At 44.0% G+C, this 6,570-nt stretch overlaps 1 pseudogene; it reads left to right on the plus strand.

The window, feature by feature from the left end:
• Positions 1-348: 348 nt before the first annotated feature.
• On the plus strand, positions 349-6,011 carry LOC100351571 (glucosamine-6-phosphate isomerase 1-like; annotated as a pseudogene).
• The last annotated feature ends 559 nt before the right edge of the window (positions 6,012-6,570 follow it).

The following is a 6,570-nucleotide window of genomic DNA, read 5'->3' on the forward strand; positions in this document are numbered from 1 at the left end:
TGTGACTGTGCAATTATGTCTCAGATTACCTTGAACAGTGTTGAATGCAAGACTCCTGATTCTGGTCTGATGTGCCAGGTAACTTGGGATGGGTGGGTTGAGGGTCGTCCTCACCAAGTTTCTGGTCCTGGCTTGGATTTTCAGCTCTGTTCTGGGGTTCTTTTCAACCCGTGGATTGTAAGTGAGGGTTTTACTTCATAAATCAGCCTTAACGTTGCACATAATTCCTTTTAAATGCTGACTTGAGTCAAGGTCTTTAATTTTTACTGAAATCAAGTTAGCTTCCATATTTGAATATTATTTTATTAGATATGATTTAATATTTTATTTTTAAATTGTGAAGCATATTTCATCACTTAATAACATTACTATACTTTAATAGGAATATAATGTAGTTAATCAATACCTCTAATGTATATTTACATTGATCAGACTAAGAAGAATTCAAGAATAATGAAATAATAAAATTAGTAACAAGTTGATTGCTCCTTAGTAATCTAAACAAATACAGTTGTGGAGTGTTGATGAAGGGGGGAGCTTTTAAAGAATTATTTACCCATTTGGAAGGCAGAGAAACACACAGACTTAGAGATGTCGTCCATCTGCTGGTTCACTCTCCAAAATCCTGCAACAGCCAGGGCTGTGCCAGGAACTCTGCTGAGTCTCCTACACAGGTGGCAGGGACGCAAGCTCTTGAGCCCTCACCTCCTGATGCCCAGGGTGCGCATTAGCAGGAAACTGGATGGGAAGTGAAGCTGAGACTTGAGCTCAGGCGCTCTGACATGAGATGCAGGCCTTCAAAGAAGTTGCTTTGCTGCCTGTGAAACACCCACTCCAAGGGGAAGGCTTCAGTAGAGCCCAAACAGTGGTACTTTTGATAATGAAAAGGGGTGTGAACCAGATGGGGACATTGGGTCGGTGAATTTCAAGTAGTCATGTCTAGGTCAGCCTGGGATGTGTCCCCATATGTGTGGGATTTGAATGTCGTGCTGCATAGGCCTAGTTTTCCCTACCAGAAAGGCCGTCTGCACTTGCTGGGCACTGACTGGCGCCTCTGTGCCGGGGCAGTAGAACATGCATGCACTGGATGAGTAGGACTCTGCCACTGCAGTTGCAGAAATGAATGTGGTAAAAGCTGAGGTGGAGGAGTAGACCCGGCAAGTGACTGTAAGAGGGTGGGTTTTCCGTTCCTGCCTCAGTTTTGGCTCTAATGTAAAACTGGTCTAAACACCTCAAAGCGATGCTTGGATTTATTTGTAGCTTGGCATTGTATGGGCTTATCAGGCGAATGTGTTTCAGACCAGAATACTTCATGGGGACTGGAACACAGACAGACTTGTGTAAAGTTGCAGTTTCTACTCTGGCAGCCACAGGTGCTATTCAAATTGCAGTCATATAAAACGGTTAAGTCCAGTTTCTCAGGTGTCCTAGCCACATGTCACAGCTCAGTGGTTACACGCAGTGAATGGATGTTGTACAAAAGGACACATGTAGCATGTTTCCATCAGAAATTTCTACAGGTTAGCATCGATTTAAACAAGACACACACCTCTAGGTGAAATGCACATCGTGATTTCCTTCCACTATATTCCCCCTTTAAAAGCAGAAAACAAACAAATTTTTTTTTTTACTTGTTTATCTTATTTGAGGGACAGAGAAGGAGAAAGCTAGCTAGCTAGCTAGAGAATTTGCTCCTGTCTTCTGGTTTTCTTCCCAATTGCCTGTAGTAGCTGGGGCTGAGCTGGGCTGAAATGGGAGCCAGGAACTCAGTTCGGATCTCCCACGTGAGTGGCAGTGGCCCAAATACTTGAGCCATCACTATAGCCTCCCAGGGTCTGCATTAACAGGGGACTGGAGTCAGGAGCTGGGTATTTAACTCAGGTGCTCTGATGTGGGATGCAAGTGTCTTGACAGAGTCTTCCTCACTAGGCTCTTACTGGAATATTCGTATCACCACACACTCTTCCAGCAGTTTGTGGCACGTCTTTATTCACTCATTCACACATTCATTTGTTCAACAGATGTTGATTAAACATTTCCCATGTGCTAGGCCAGGGATCAATACAATTGAAGAGGCACATGCACACTATTCTTATTTGATTCAAATCATTTGAGTACTGTTGGTATTGAAAATAGTTTCCCTTTGCATGATTGAGCCTTCTAATTGGGAGGTAAATTGATTTGTTGAGCTTTCTAACATAATAAAATCTGGAAGCAGCAAATACAGTATAACATTTGGGAGAGGAAAGTAAAATACAGGAACAGACGGATCTGTGATGTCAGAGCACTTCTTTCACTGCTTATTGCAGATTTGCTTTTCTCATTTTCTGAAATACTATAATTTTGGTAACATCAAAACTCGGAGGAGGTGATTTGAAACTTATGTAAGAAAGCATTTCTGAGAGTAACCTTCAGATGAAGTAGGCAGAAACAAAATTTACAAGAAGAATTTTTGAGAAACATAACAATTAACAAATTATAAGCAATCCAAGGTAACATTTGCAAGGACATGGCAAATTATGGTTTGTGTGGGCTTTTGAAATCAGTAATAAAGAAATAAAATCACATACCATTACCTTTTCAGACTCCTATTTCAACTTTTATATTCAATGCACTAAAAAGGCAAAACAGAACTTGACTCTATTGGAAGAGTTAGTTGGTTTGATCCTGCAGTGAGAAAAGATTATGGTCCCAAAATAGCCTGCAGTATGGAGGATTTACCCAGGATTTAAGGGCATTAGTTCAGAAAGCTAGGGTTAAACAAAAGAATGAGTTACTTAGGGAAGGTTAACCTATTTCCGATTTCTCAAGGGCATTTTGCCGAGAATAAGAGTGGAGTTGGACTGAGGGTTGTTTCTAAGATGGCAAAGGAAGGGAGCCAGGTTTGATACACCAGCTGTTTTTCTCCACCCCCACGTGAGATCAATATACTTTTGATTTAAAAACCAGTACCATCTCTTCTCAAAGCTGAGTTATCCACATTATTGATTTCCTGTGTATTCCCAGGTTGGTTTCCTGAGGTCCTCTCTTCCGTGAGTGGCCTTCATGTTTTTCCCTGTCGGCTAAGGTTAGCAGTGGCTTCCATGCTACTAAGTGCAAGGGACCTTCTTTTGTCTATGCCCTACCACCCTCTCTTTAGGCAGTGTTTGATTCCTTTCCTCATTCTGTGTGTGTGTGTGTGTGTGTGTGTGTGTGTGTTTTAATTGAAAGGCAGAGTTACAGAGCGAGAGAGAAGGAAAGGGGGAGAGAGAGAGTTACCTTTAACCTACTGGTTCACGCACCCAATTGGCCTCATCAGCTGGGACTGGGCCAGGCTGAAGCCGGGAGTCTGGGGCTCCATGTGGGTCTCTCACTTGGGCCATCTTCCACTACCTTTCCAGTTGCATTAGCAGGGAGCTGTATCAGAAGTGGGGCAGTCAGGACTCCAGTGGGTCCTCCTATCTGATGCTGGCATTGCAGGCAGTGGCTTAACCCACTGTGCCACAATGCCAACCTCATCTTTTCCTCACTCTTCTTGAAGAGCCTTGATGGGAGGGAGTGCTTTATCACTATTGTCAGACACCAGTTTGACAGCATCCCTCTCCCTCTTTACTGTTTTTTCCCAACCATCACTCTGACTGCCACCAGTAACTTTGGCTTCTTCCAGTTATTTTGAAACAAATTATAAGTTTGTAATATAAATCAGAACATGTTATTCCCCACTCAGGACTTTTGATGACCCATTATTGCATTTAGGACGATACCTAACTTTATGACCTGTCTTGTGCTAACTGACCTCTCCCTAACTTTCCAGCTTTGACTTGCTTGTTATTCTCCTCCTCCTCTTTCTTCTTCTTCTTTACTTTTAACACTTATTAAATCTTTCACTCATTCAGTACTTTTGTATTAAGTACTATTTTGGGAACTGAGATTACACAGGCTGAAGTGATTGCCTTTTTTGGATCTTGCATTCTTTACATTTAAAAAATTGTTTTCATTTTATGAAAGACAGGCAGAGATACAAAAGTCTTCCATTTGTTGGTTCACTCCCCAAATGCCTGCAACAGCTGGGTCTGGGCCAGGCTGAAGCAAGGAGCCTGATACTCCATCTGGGTCTCCCACAAGGGTGGAGACCTAAGTACTTAAGCCATCATATGCTACTTTCCAGGATGCACGTTAGCAGGAAGCTGGATGGGAAGTGGAGCAGCCAAGACTTAACCCAGGAACTCCAATGTGGAATGTGGCATCCCAAGCAGTGACTTATGCTGTTGTGCCACGCGCCTTCTCCAAGGAGCTGATATTCTAACAGTAGCTGCGAGTGGTCTGGTGGTGAGAGACACATAATAAACAGGATAAATAAGGAGAATTAATATATTAAATTATAAGGACACTGGAAAAAAAACAAAGCAGGGAAGGGTGTGTGCATGGAAGGTTGAAAATATAGAGAGGGTGCCAAATTTCATGGAGAAGCTGCCATATGAGTGAAGTCTTGATGGAAAAGAGGGAAACAACTACCCACCATCTGGGTGAAGAGAATCCTGGGTATAGGGAAGAGCAAGTGCAACATGACGAAGAAAGAGCACTTGCCGCGTGGTCTGGAAGCAGCAGGAAGCCAGCGTGACCACCACAGACGATACAAATGAGGCTGGCATGTTTAGGAATGGGACAGAGGGTGGGGGCCAGACTTTCAGGCCTTCTCAGGCTACTATTGTAAGGACCTTGCCCCCATTTGGAATGAGATGTGAAGCCATTAGAGGATTTGGAACCTGAAAGTGAGGGACGCTTTGACTGTTTCTGCTAAAAATTAGATGGGAACGGACAAAGTTGAGAACAGAACTTCTGGGAGCCTCTTGCAATAATACAGAAGGGAGATGATTGTGGTGAGGATCAATGTGGTAGTCATGGAGACAGAGACTGGATCCTAGTCCTGCTTTGAGGCGTGATGTGCTTCAAATACTTCTCTTTTCCACTTGCTCGAGTACGACTGCCTCTTTGCTGCACCATGGTTGTCCTATGAACTGTTCTCAGTGCCAACCTGCTCTTTAATTTATGGTGGGCAAAGGGCACACAGTAAGGTGTAAAGTTCGTTGGGTTTTGGCATATGCACACACATGAAATCATCACCATGGGAAAGTGTACATTTTTATCACCCCAAAGCTTCATTATACCCATTCGTATTCCTCACTTCCCCCAACAGTGCACCTAGATGACAGCTAATCTGGTTTCTGTCACTATATATTAATTATCTTAACTTGTATGCAAATGATATCATGCAGTATAGATTCTTTTAAGATCTGTGTTAAGATACGTGTAACATAGGACGGAGACTTCTCTTCCAAATATGAGAAGACCTTCAACATGGACGAGTACGTCGGCCTGCCTCATGACCGCTGGCAGAGTAGCCACTCCTTCACGCAGATCAACTTCTTCAAGCACATTGACATTCACTCTGCGAAACCCCACTTGCTGGATGGGGGTGCAGCTGCCCTTCTGGCCGAGTATGATGCCTTTGAAGAGAAGATCAAGGCTGCAGGTGGGGGTGAGCTCTTTATTGGGGGCACAGTCCTGATAAATATGTTGACTGCAATGCACCACACTCCAGCCTGGTGTCCAGGATCCATGTAAAGGAATTGGCCATGGACACAATCCTGGCCAGCGTTAGGTTCCTCAGTGGAAATCCGGCCAAGGTGCCCACCAGGGCTGCGATGGTGGGCATGAACACTGTTGTGGATGCTAGAGAGGTGATGATCCTCATCTCTGCTGCCCACCAGGCCTTTGCTCTGTCAAAGAGTGTAGAGGAGGGGGTGAGCCACATATGGATGTTGTCTGCCTTCTGGCAGTAGCCACATGGCATGTTTGTAGGTGACAAGGATACCACCTTGGAGCTGAAAGTGAAGACTTTCAAGTATTTAAACATATCCATGGACCACTTGTATGCTATCAAGGAGAAAGAAATTGAGGAAAACCAGGCTTTTAAGAACCATATAGCTGGGGCCAGCACTGTGGTGCAGTGGGTTAATGCCCTGGCCTGAAGTGCCGGCATCCCACATGGGTGCTGGATCATGTCCCGGCTGCTCCACTTCCGATCCAGCTCTGTGCTGTGGCCTGGGAAAGCAGTAGAAGATGGCCCAAGTCCTTGGGCCCCTGCACCTACATGGGAAACCCAGAAGAGGCTCCTGGCTCCTGCCTTCAGATTGGTGCAGCTCCGGCTGTTGCAGCCATTTGGGGAGTGAACCATCAGATGGAAGACCTCTCTCTCTCCCTCTCTCTGCCTCTCCTCTCTGTGTAACTCTGACTTTCAAATAAATAAATAAATTTTAAAAATATATAGCAATTAACATGTATTGGGGACATGGTATCAAGTATCTTATAGGGATAGGAAGGTCTTTAGGGTAACTGTCTTTAGGAGAATAAAATTGTCCTTCTTTACTCCAGTTTGGTCACCCCAGGTAAGCGGGGAAATATACTGGTTCTTGTCTGTGCGGCTAGGAGCCTGGTCATGGAATTTTTTTTAAAGAGCTACTTTTTAAAAAATTTTGTTTTATTTATTTGAAAGTCAGAGTTACACAGAGAGAGGAGAAGTAGAGAAAG

Source organism: Oryctolagus cuniculus, chromosome 18, assembly GCF_964237555.1.
Source record: "Oryctolagus cuniculus chromosome 18, mOryCun1.1, whole genome shotgun sequence".
NCBI lineage: Eukaryota > Metazoa > Chordata > Mammalia > Lagomorpha > Leporidae > Oryctolagus > Oryctolagus cuniculus.